General features: G+C 36.6%; 1 pseudogene; it reads left to right on the forward strand.

The window, feature by feature from the left end:
- Positions 1-11,562: 11,562 nt before the first annotated feature.
- On the forward strand, positions 11,563-11,930 carry LOC122745998 (annotated as a pseudogene).
- Positions 11,931-12,714: the final 784 nt, after the last annotated feature.

Consider the following 12,714-nt stretch of genomic DNA (forward strand, 5'->3'; position numbering starts at 1 on the left):
TTAAGTTCACATTCATTTAGACTTCCTTAGTTTGAATTTCATTGTCTTTTATTGTTCCATGTGTATTTTCTTCTATTCATTTGTCTATCTAATTTTGAAACATTGCAAGATGGTTTTGATTTTATTATACAATGTTAATTCTAGGAGTATTGTGCTCCCATATTCTGAGTTGTTTGTTTTTGTTATTTTTTCTCAACTGATTATTTGATCAAACTCTTTAAAGCATTTCCCTGGCAAATTGTTTGCCATGGCAAGTGTAAATTGATTCTAGAAGTATTATTTTTGATTAGCATATTCCGAAAAAAAAAAAGAGGGGAACATTTGTAAAAGTTTTCTTTGAGATTGTGTTGTGCTTTAACTTGTATTTAAATATGTTCAGATTTTTCAAAAAAGTAATTGTATACTAAGTTAAAAAAAAGGGGTATTATTTGAAATTGTTGCATAATTATATATTGTGTTCTGAGTCAAGATGTATTCACATTTTTTGCAATCATTTATTATCCTCAATTTTTAAATCCATATGAGACTTGGATTATGGGAACTTATCATTTAAGACATTAATTGCCTTTATTCTGAGTTATCAGATGCCAGTCCAATCACAAGAGGAATACGTGCAAGAGCAGACACTGAACTGTCACATGAGGGGAGACATGCATGAAGTCAAGGTATGGCCGAGGGAACGGCTTTTGACAAATGTTGAGGTTGGATTCTCTTGGTTTAATATTTTATTTTATTTTTCCCCACAATATTGTACAGATGGCTGGAAGTATTGATCCCACCCATCTCACTTCTACACCTGGCTTCTATGCTCCCTCCTATATGCCTGATGCCATGGACATCTCAATCCCATGCATCTGATTAAGTCTGACTCAGTTTCCTCCAATATGTTCGGTGGCATGGACATATATTCCATCCACCTATTTTAAGCCTGGCATACTGCATGGACAGTACATACTGCTCAAGTGTGGGAATGCTCATATCTCATCATTTCTCTGTTCTTTTATGGTAACCCCCATAATTATCTCAGGTGTCATGATAAATACAGTGTTGAATTTGGCCTTGACACCTGTTACCAATTATATTAGATTTTTTTAATTTCTCATAATGGCATGAGGATAATTAGGCAGATGATGCAAAAAGTGATGAAACAAAGATAAAAAATTATTTTTAATAATTAATATCGCAGCAATTGTCTTCTCAATTACCCTCCATAAGGGGGGGACTATAGTAATATTATAATTTTAAAGAATGGTTCAATTTTTGTTTTATTATATGTTTCATGTGTAACAACTAAGATTCTGAATTCCCTTAGACATGTTTTTGAGAACTTTCATTGTTTGATTTGATTATTGACAAAGCTATTTTAAAGTTGTGTTAAGCTCAATTTTGTAGGAAATTTTCCTGGCTGATTACCAGCATCCACACATCAACCCCTGAAAAGACTTCCATTCCATGACTACACCTAGAGGACATCTGAGAAAAGACTTTCAGAGACTTTAAATGAACAGTTTTGATTTGTTGTTTTTTTTCTCTTTCTGTTATAATATACACCATCTGTAACATGTATTCTCTGCAGAGGCCCTCCCTTTGCAGGACTAATGTCAAAGCGTCGGTTCATGAGGACAAAAAAAAATCGCCCCTCTGGACAAAACTTTCCTCTCTTCCTTTTCTATATTGTTGTTCACATATTATTAGTTAGCAATAGTTATTATATTCTTTTTACTGTTCCGTCAAGGAAACATTTTGTTTCTTGAGGAACAACAGGGGGGACTGTAACGATTGGAATGACGCCACCTGCTGGATACTTACTGTAGAAGAGTTCTGCCCATGAAGGGAAGGTCTTTGAGGGCAAGACCAGGAGTCAGGAAGTGACGCGGGCTAGTGGGAGGAGGAAGGAAGAGACTGGCGCTCAGTCTCGCTCTCATTCCTGAGGACGCTGGCGGAGAAGGGAGCTAAAAATGTGCTCTCCCTTTAATAGATAGAAATCTAGGCCTTTCTCTCTCTCTTTACCAAATTCTTATTCTCCTTAATAAATGCTTAAAAGTCTAACTCTTGCTGAAGCTTATAATTTATTGGCGACCACTCATTAGATATTTTAGACAGACTAGCTAGAATTTTAGCCCTTAACAAGAACAAGCACTGGTCTGACACTGCTGTAAATAGTAGGCTTTTCTTTTTTGTTTTAGTTTCTATTGCTTTCTCATGTTAAAAAAAAAAAAAAACCCTAAAACGAAGGATTTAAGACATTTCTGAAATTTACATATGGGAATTTCTTTTTTTCGGTATTTCCTTGGAGTTCTAACATTCCCTATTCTCTATTGTAAGGTCTTTTCCAAATGTAATAGCCTGTAAATTATGTTTTAAGATTCTATGTATCATGTCCTTTTCTAGCTTTAACACTGTGTATTCTATTCTCTGTAGTTCATCAGAAGTGATCCACATTTTCCACAATCTAAAATTATGGTGACTCAACAAGTCATAAACTTATCTATTTAGCTACTGACAGTTGCTACAACTCACTTCTGTGTTTGTTTGGGTTTTTCTTTTGTTCTGGACCTGTAATTTCACCAATGTGGAGGATTCCCATCAACTTAGGCAACTTACAGGTCTAGACAGTAGCCTGGAAGCACTGAAAAGTCCAATTATACTGTCCTCATGAGCTTCAGCAATTTAAGGGGTCCCCCCAACCCCCTCCTAATTTTCTTAACTTGCTCTTTATTGGTCTAGTGTAGCTGGTTCAGCAATGCTGGGATGTACTATTAAATTGTAAAATGCAACACGCCACAGTCCCTGAAAAGAATCAATGAAGCTGTTGTATTAGCAGCACACCATGTATACAGACTCATCATGGCAAGGATTAAATGAGTAATACACATTTTTGCATGGATTAGAGGAACTGCCTTAGGACTGACAATCATTCAAATGCCAGAATACTTGGCAAATTGAAGGGGTGTTTATAAATTTGAAGTAAAATATACAACCCAGAGCAATAAGTAGATGAACTGACTCCAGCAATGTCCCCTTACTAGAGATGTTCTCAGTAGCTGGCACCAAAGGGACAAGAATAAATTTCCTTTCTAATCAACAATGGAGCAGGGAAAAGACTTCAAAACAAGGAAAAGCTTTTACTGTGCCTAAAAAAGTCTATGAAAGTGTTGGTCCTTATAAGAAAAACCAGGGATGGGGGGAAACCTTGTAAAAACTTATATGAATTAATACAAGGGGAAGCAAGCAGAAACAAGAGAACAATTTGCACGATAAATCCAACATGATAAAGGAAATTTACATTTAAATACTTCACAACTATGAATTATGCAATTATCAGTATCTAAGTGGTATAGTGAATAGAGTGCCAGGCTTGAGTGGGGAAAACCTGAGTTTAACCCTAGCCTCAGACCCTTACTAGATGTGTGATCCTGGGCAATTCACTTAACTTAGTTTGCCTCAGTTTCCTCATCTGTAAAAATGAGCTGGAAAAGGAAATGGCAAACCATTCCAGCATCTTTCACACAAACCCCGAATGAGGTCATGAAGAGTTGGACATGACTAAACAATAACATAACCAAAAAAGTGACTTTAGAGGACTGAACAGAAAATGTCCTCTGATCCCTCAAAAGAAAGTTGGTGGGCTATAATGCAGAATTAGGCACACATTTTCACAGCACCAGTGATGAAGAAAGTTATGTACCTCTTGACAGAGAAGTGATGGACTAAATATTCAAAATGAGATCTACATTTTTGAAACTGGCCAATGTAGAAAGTTGTCTTCCTTGACTATTTATATTTGTTACGAGGACAGTTTTCCTTTCCAGGGGGAGGGAAGAAATGGCATAATGGATAGTGACCCTGGGACTTGGGAAGGCTGAGTTTACATCTAGCCTCTCACATCTACTGACTGACTAACTCTGGGCAAGTTACAACCTTTCTTAGTGCTCTATGCAATTCTCTGAGACTGTAAATTGCAGAGAAGGGACTTACTTGTACAGAGAAGAGTGTCCTCACCTAGGGGATCTCTCTACCAATGAAATCATAGGCTCAGTATCTTTTTTTTATCCCTATCCCTAAAGAGATGAGAAAATTAGAGCTCAGAGAAATTTCCTGACTTGCTCAAGTAGCAAAGCTGGTGGTTCTCCAGGGCTCCTCCTATGCTACTCTGCCCCTTGAAATGAGCTGGTATAGTAGATAACAAGATTGGCTGGAAGGTAGGGAAAAAAAAATAAGTTGAATTATTGTCTCTGAAACTCACCAGCTATGTGACCCTGGATAATTCTTTAATTTTTCAACACTCTAGGAAACTCTCTAAGACTATAATTTGAAGAGAATGTGTCAGTCAGCATTGGTAAAGGTAATTTATTCATATGTGAACACCTTAAACAAATAAAGTCCTAAGCCCATCATCCCCTATCCCTATAGCCTTTAGAGTTTGCAGAATACTTTATCTACCTTATTTGATTTTATTTGAAACTCAAAATGACCTTATAAATATAGTAGGAGTTATTATCTGCTTTTAAAAGATGAGGAAACTGAGGCACAGAGAGGATGTATAATTTGTTTATGTGATACATTAAATGCCAGACACTTGACTTGAACTTAGCTCTCTTTCTTCCATAAAGATGACATTCTGTCAGTACTGCATTGGCTAAATAAGAAAGGGCTACCCACTAATGGACTTAGATTGCCTCAGTGGATCTTGAGTTCTCTTTTGTTTGTAAGTTTTCAATCATAGACTGGATAACACTCTTTAGGAACATAATAGCAGTGATTCCCATTTAAAGACCATAAATTATAGAGCTCCGAGTCTATATATTCCAAACTAATCACCATTCAAATGAACAAACTGAGGGCCAGGGAGGAGAAGGACTTCTTGTCAATCTCATACTTAGCAATATCAGAGTTTAAATTCCAAATCAAATCAACTAAATTGGGTGATCCCAATTCAATGATCTTTCCACTATATTAGACTTCCTTACCAAGTATGGATCTGACTACATGACCTTTGACTTCCCAGGCCTGAGATACTATAAGCCTTTGAGTTCTATTTGCTTCCCACAGTTATTTTTCTAAAAATTATTTGTCTCAAGAATAAACTTTTATGGAAAAATATAATGCATTCATATTCTATTGGAAATCAGAGCCTATTTTTTTAGCTCTCCTATATCAAGAGCCCCTCATTTAGAGGCCGTGAATTTGTTAGATAGATATTGATATATAAATGATTGATTAATGGGTGTATTTAAACATTATTGTGTTCCTTTGTAATCCTGTGTATTTTTTGTGCATTTAAAACTATGATTGTGAGGAGAGGCCCATAGGATTAATCAGAGTGTCAAAGGGACATACAACACCCAAACAGTATAAGTGCTCCATCCCTAAGCTTAATTTCTCAGTATATGGGGGCAGGGTGTAGAGAAGAAGAAGTGAGGGAATAAAGGAGGTTATGCTGGTGGCAAATCCAAGGGAAAAAAATCCATAGAACTATAACCAACATCTTTTTTCCATCAATAAGTTTCTCTGGGGGGATTTAAGACCCAGGTCTCTAAGGACATTCCAAGGAAAAGTCAGTCCATCAACATTCTGTTAGCCTAGTGCAAAGCTTCTTAAACTGTGGGTCACAACCCCATATGGGATCACATACCTGAATGTGGGGTTGGTGAATAATTTGGCAACAGTGAAAGGTTATTTATACCTATTTTATATACCCAGGGTCATGTAAAAATTTCTTGGGTGAAAAGGAGCCATGAGTAGAAAAAGTTTAAGCCCTGGCCTAACGAAGGCAATTTGGAATGAACAACAGTTTTGTAAATGTGAAATAGGAAAAGCCTTGCTAAAGACCAACATGATGCCTAGTCTGGTGAAAAGAGAAAGAAAAAAAATAGGCTTTTAAAGTTCAGTCAGTTGACAAGCATTTATTAAGCATTTACTAAGAACTTGGAACTGTTTTCAGTGCTGGGGATATGAAACAAGGCAAAAACATAGTCTCTGACTTCCAGGAATTTATATTCCAATTGGGTAGGTAACATGTAAATAACCACATATATAGAAGATATGTATGTATTATGTATGCATATATCTATATATGCAATGCATACATATATAGATATATGTTTGTATACATTTATCATTGTTTCTCTACTTCATTCTCAAAGAATACAAATGATATAAAGAGGGTTATATCTCAACTTGCAAATGAATTGGATTTAACTGAGGCAGGGCTGTACAGTCACCAGAGTCACTCTCTCTTCCAGAGTCATCAGATTCCAATGTTAAGACATAGTTCAAAATGACTGTCAATGGGTCAGGATGCAGTGGGAAACCTTGGCCTTTTTAAGCTAAAATATTTCCCAGGTCTTAGTTTGTCTGAGGCAATGATCATTCAGCAATGAAAGGTTAGTCAAGAATTAAGGCAAAAGATGGCTTACTTTGCCTTCACAAAAAAATCAGTGGGGAGGGGAAGGCACTCAGTCGAAATTTGTGACTAGAACAGAAACAATTATTATTTACTTTAATTCTGAGCCATCAAAATGCAAATAATGTGCCATATACATGCATATATACATATATTCCTTCATATGTAAATATATATATGTATATGTATGTATGTATGTATGTATATGAATGTATGTATGGAGAGAGAGAGAGAAAGAATGTAATATCTAAGGACCAATGCTGGAAGAGGAGGGAAGGAAGGGAAAAAGTAGAAGAAAGTAAGCATCTATTAGGCACCTAATATGTGCCAAGCACCATCCTAAGAACTTTAAAGTATTTTATTTGATCTCCCAACACTCTTAGGAGGTAAATATTCTTATTGTCTCCATTGAGAAAACTGAGGGAAATAGACATTTAGTGACTTGCTACTTAGGTAGCAAGGGTCTGAGGCTGAATTGAACTCAAGCTCAAATCCTGACTCTGATGGTTGACTCTAGGCCCAGCACTTTATCCAACAGGTGCAACCTACCTGTATAGTGAGACTAGGGAGGAGGTTACTGGGATTGTTCAAAGACTCCTTGAGAAATGGGGCATTTCCGTGAAGCCAGACAAATCAGGAGATGGGAGTAAGGGGAGATAGTGTTCCATGAACAGGAAACAGCGAGTAAAAAGGTACATGTAGGGAGGAGGAAGTGTTATACTAGAGAAAGAGTAAGTAGGACAAGGTCACTGGGTCACATGAAGCTCAGAAAGGAGTAAAGGTTGACAAAACTAGAAAGACAGGAAGGGACCAGAATGGGAAGGATTTTAAGGGACAAGCAAAGGATCTTATATTTGATCCTGGAGTTAATAAAGTCAGACCTGCCATTAAAGAAAGGTCATTCTCACCCCTGTGTCCTGATGTTAGTCTCCATGAAATCATGGCATGATTATTCATTCATAAATTCACTCTTTCATTCATAAATATGTTCTTATATTCAACAGACATTTATGAAACTCCTATTATGTACAATTCATTGTGCTAATTATTAGTCCAAATGGAAATATGAATAGAACATAATACCTTCCCTCAAAAAGCAATGGAGATTTAAATATGTAATATAAACTACACTATGTATTTTGTATAATAAAGCAAAAACAGTTTATGAACAATGTTATCTAAAATCAAATGAGAAAGTGAGTAGCATAAGAATGTAAGTCATTCCCCAATTGAGAAATGGTCAAAGGATATGAACAGGCAGTTTTCAGATGAAGAAATCAAAGCTATCTCTTGCCATATGAAAAAATGCTCTAAATAACTATTGATTAGAGAAATGCAAATTAAAACAACACTGAGGTACCACCTCATACCTATCAGATTGGCTAATATGACAAAAAAGGAAAATAATAAATCTTGGAAAAGCTTTGGAAAATTTGGAACATTAATGCATTGTTGGTGGAATTGTGAACTGATCCAACCATTCAGGAGAACAATTTGGAACTATGCTCAAACAGCTATGGGACTGTGCATACCCTTTGACTTAGTAATACCACTACTAAGTTTGTATCCCAAAGAGAACATAAAAAAGGGAAAAGGACCTATATGTACAAAAAATATTTATAGAAGCTCTCTTTGTGGTGGCAAAGAATTGGAAATCAAGGGAATGCCCATCAATTAGGGACTGGCCAAAAAACTTGTGGTATATGAATGTAATGGAATACTATTGTGCTGTAAGAAATGATGAGCAGGCAGATTTCAGAAAAACCTGGAAAGACTTAAGTGGACTAATGCTGAGTGAAGTGAGCAGAACTAGGAGAACATTGTACACAGTAACAGCAACCTTGTGTGATGAATAACTGTGATAGACTTGCCTCTTCTCAGCAGTGCAATGACCCAAGGCAATTCCAAAGAACTCATGATAGAAAATGTTCGCCACATCCAGAAAAAAGAACTGTGTATTCTGAATGCAGATCGAACCACACTATTTCTACTTTTGTTTTTGCTTTTTTGAGGTTTTTTCCCTTTTTTCTGATTCTTCTTTCACAATATGACTAATGCAGAAATATGTTTAATGTGATTGTACTTACATAACCTTTATCAGATTGCTTTCTGTTTTGGGGAGAGAGGGGGCAAGGGAGGTGGGGAGGAAAATTTGGAACTAAAAGTTTTATGAAAACAAATGTTGAAAACTATCTTTACATGTAACTGGAACATAATAAAATACTTTTATGATTTCAAAAAAAAGAAAGTGAGTGTCTCAGATAGTGGATGTAAGAAGGCTTTATGGAGGAGGCAGCAACTGAACTAGGCCTTAAGGAATGGGAAGGAGTTAGGCAGAAAGAAATGGAAAGGAAGCAATACAGGTACAGGAGACAATTCAAGCACTGAAATCTATTCATTTTTGAAGTGTCAGATACTGGAAGCAGTGGTACCCCACAATGAGTGACTCTGAGTCGCTTTCCATCCAAGAGGAGGTAGTAAAAGATAAAAAAGTACAATGATTGAGGACAATTTCTCTGAAAACAAAGCAACACAGAATTAATTTCCTTTTTCTACTAACTAAGGTTCTTACCATGGAGATTAGGATGATACTAATTATCAAAAAGAAAAAGAAAAAAAATTAAAGTCTCCTTATTCCACAATTGGAACAATTACGTTTTATTGGAGACTGAAGGGAAAGTAGGTGTTATGAACATCCCCATTTTGCTCTCCTACCTAATAAATTGGTATTTATATATTAATGGCTATTGCACCCATTTTGGCAGTAAGCATTTATTATTAATATTATATATACCAGTAAAAAATTGACCGATGTGGCAGTTAACACAAGCAGGAGAAAATCCCCAGACCCATGTTATGTCTCAGAGAGACAGCATGGGTTCTCAAGGAGAGTTCAGAAGACCTCCAAAACCCACCCTGTCCTAAGAGGAAGAGTTCACACCACGAGAGAAACCCCCTCCCCTACTTGGCCAAGGGTTTTTTATCTTCTTTTGATGGAGGCAGATCATTATGCATTGATCAAAACTAATTGGTTAGCATCATTCAATTCCATTGGTTGACATGACTTGAGGGTGGTCCAAATTAAAATAAACTCTACTGATGACCTAAGGGAAGAGACCTTCCCTGAAGGACAAAGACAGAAATACAGTATCTATGTGTGGTTTAATCAGTTCACTGAGCTAGACAAAACAATCAATCTCCATTACTTTTATTCCCTTGGTTTTGTCCCAGACAAGATTTTGACTTCCTCAAGAACTGGACTTTCTGGAGGGGATGAGGACTGAAAATGATCTCTGGGTCCCCCCAAGAAATTCATTATTAATAATTATTTTCTCATATCACAATTGAAGAAACTGAGGCAGACAGAGATGAAATGACTTGCCCAGGATCTCACAACTAGTAAGTGTCTGAAGCCATATTTGAATTCAGGTCTACTTCACCCCAGGCCCAGCACTCTATCCACTCTGACACCTAGATACCTCTAATGAGAAAAAAAAATGTAAATAAGTGTACTCCCCACCTAACCAAGTCATTGAAGAAAGTACATGATAATATAATGAGAACTAGGTGGAAGCGAGGAGTCCTGTATTCCAACCCTACCACTTTCCTATAACCATGGTCAAGTTTCTCTGAGCCTCAATTTTCATATTTACCAAATAGGGATAATCATACTTGCCCTACCTACCTTCCCTGGTCAGGATCCACAGGCTTCAAATGCACTACTATTTATACCAAGACAGGCATCATATGTAGGATGTTTACATACCAAAGGCTGCTATATGTAAGATAATGATACTCCTGCATTTTCAGGGACTTTGGATGCATACCAGTAGAGAAGATACCATTTGTATTGTTTTACAAAGAGGTTTTATCAAATACATAAAGAATTTCCTAAAAGAAAGACAAGATTGAACAGAAGAAAAAAAGGGTAAATTAGAAGAGAAAACTGATTTAAAAAGAAAGATTTCTTTTATCCACCTAAAGACTGATGTACTAAACACTTTTTACAAGCTAAGCAATGCAGATCTGACATTCATTGTATTGATCAAAGGCCTAATTTTGTCAGGAAATGCTTGATGAATGCTATTGCTATGTAAATAGTAGGCAATGCTGGCTATTGTAGTGTCTCAAAACCACCAGATGAAGGTCTGGAATTGAAAAATAAAGATGTACAATTTCTAGTGGGCTATAACAAATCTATTTTGAACCTCCTAGGAAATTTAAAGCTTTTAAGAGAATACAAAATTGAAAGCTGGAAGGAAACTTAGATACTAGATATTCTAATTAGATATTTTATAGATATGTGAGTTCTAGAAAGACAAAATGACTTGTGCAGTCTGTGAGATTTAAAATTGGATATATAGTTTTATAGTTAGTGTTAACCAGAAGTGGAATTTGAACTCAGGTCTTGTAACTTCAAAGGCTTTGCTTTTATTTTTTATTTTTTTATATTTTTTATTTATTTGTTTGTTTGTTTGTTTTTGCTAGGCAATGAAGATTAAGTGACTTGCCCAGGGTCACACAGCTAATAAGTGTCAAATATCTGAGGTCAGATTTGAACTCAGGTCCTCCTGAGTCCAGGGCCAGTGTTTTATCCCCTGCTCCACCTAGCTGCCCCCAGGCTTTGCTTTTACCGCTATATATCAGGGATGGCCTTTGTGTGTGTAGACATGTGTGCATGTCTGGAAGAAAGAGTTGGAAAGAAGGAGGGTGATGAACCATAAAATCTTAAAATGAAATGATACTTGAAAAGTCATCTAGGTCATTGGTGACAAACAAATACAAACAGGAAACATTGAACTGCACACTGAATTAGAAAACCATTTAATAATATTTGTTGTTGTTTCAGTTGCATGCAGCTCTTAAACTGTTAGTGACCCCATTTGGGGTTTTACTGGCAAAGATACTGGAGTGGTTTACCATCCCCCCCACCCATCCAGTTCATTTTACAGATGAAGAAAGTGAGGCAAACAGGATGAAGTGACATGCTCAGGGTTACATAGCTAATAAATGTCTGAAGCTGGGGTTGAACTTAGGTCTAACTGACTCCAAACTTAGCTCTCTATCCACTGAACCATCTAGTTGTTGTATGTATTAATACTATGTTATTGTCTCTTTCTCCTCGGATCCAGTGGTGGTCTGTCATATCTTCGATCATGACAAAAATCAAGGCCAGGGATCTTTGTGGGAAGAAGAAGGAGGAGCTACTTAAACAGCTGATTTAAAGGTGGAACTTTCCCAATTAAGAGTGGCTAAGGTCACTGGAGGAGCTGCATCCGAGCTATCTAAGATCCGAGTTGTCCGAAAATATATTGCCCGAGTCATGACTGTCATTAACCAGACACAGAAAGAGAACCTTGGGAAATTCTATAAGGGCAAGAAATACAAACCCTTGAACCTTCAGCCCAAGAAGACCCATGCCATGCACCACAGGCTTAATAAGCACGAGGAAAACCTGAAGACCAAAAAACAGCAGAGGAAGGAATGCCTGTACCCTCTTCAGAAATTTGCTGTTAAGGCATAATTTGTAGAAGTGCTAAATAAAAAGACAAACTGTTATAAAAAATACTATCTTATTTTATATTTTTATTTATTTTGTTAAACATGTCCTAATAAATTTATTTTCTTTTTGGTGAGGCAATTGGGGGTTAAGTGACTTGCCCAGGGTCACACAGCTAGTACATGTTAAGTGCCTGAGGCCGGATTTGAACTCAGGTCCGCCTGATTCCAGGGGCAGTACTCTATCCACTGCACCACCTAGCTGCCCCTCTGATTACATTTTAATCTGGTGTTGGCCATACTCTGGAGTGTTGTGGACTATATGCCTACATGTTTTACAATTTCTTGCATAGTCTACCTCTTATCTCAGAAATCAGTCTCTTTTATAATGTCCTCAATAAACTACCTTGGAGTTTGTATTTCAAAGGTTCTGGTGATAAGGAATTCACTACCTCCCAAGTTAATACATTACCTTTACAATTCTTAAAGTGTGTGTGTGTGTGTGTGTGTGTGTGTGTGTGTTTATACACATTTACATTCTTAAGGCCTATGAATATATCCATATGTATGTATTTATATACTTATGTATGTATATGTACATACAACTATGTGCTTTTATTATTATCAACTGATTTATTCTTCATTTATTCAAGTTCAGAATTGTAATTTTACTTGTGTAGAAATTCCTGGTCAGGAAAATCTCTCAGCAAATGGTTATCAGCAACTGTCCAGTGATATATAATGTTAAAGTCATCTAGGGCACTAAGAAGTGAACTGAATTTCTACGAGTCAGAAAGATAGTGTTTAAA

Source organism: Dromiciops gliroides, chromosome 3, assembly GCF_019393635.1.
Source record: "Dromiciops gliroides isolate mDroGli1 chromosome 3, mDroGli1.pri, whole genome shotgun sequence".
Taxonomy (NCBI): Eukaryota; Metazoa; Chordata; class Mammalia; order Microbiotheria; family Microbiotheriidae; genus Dromiciops; species Dromiciops gliroides.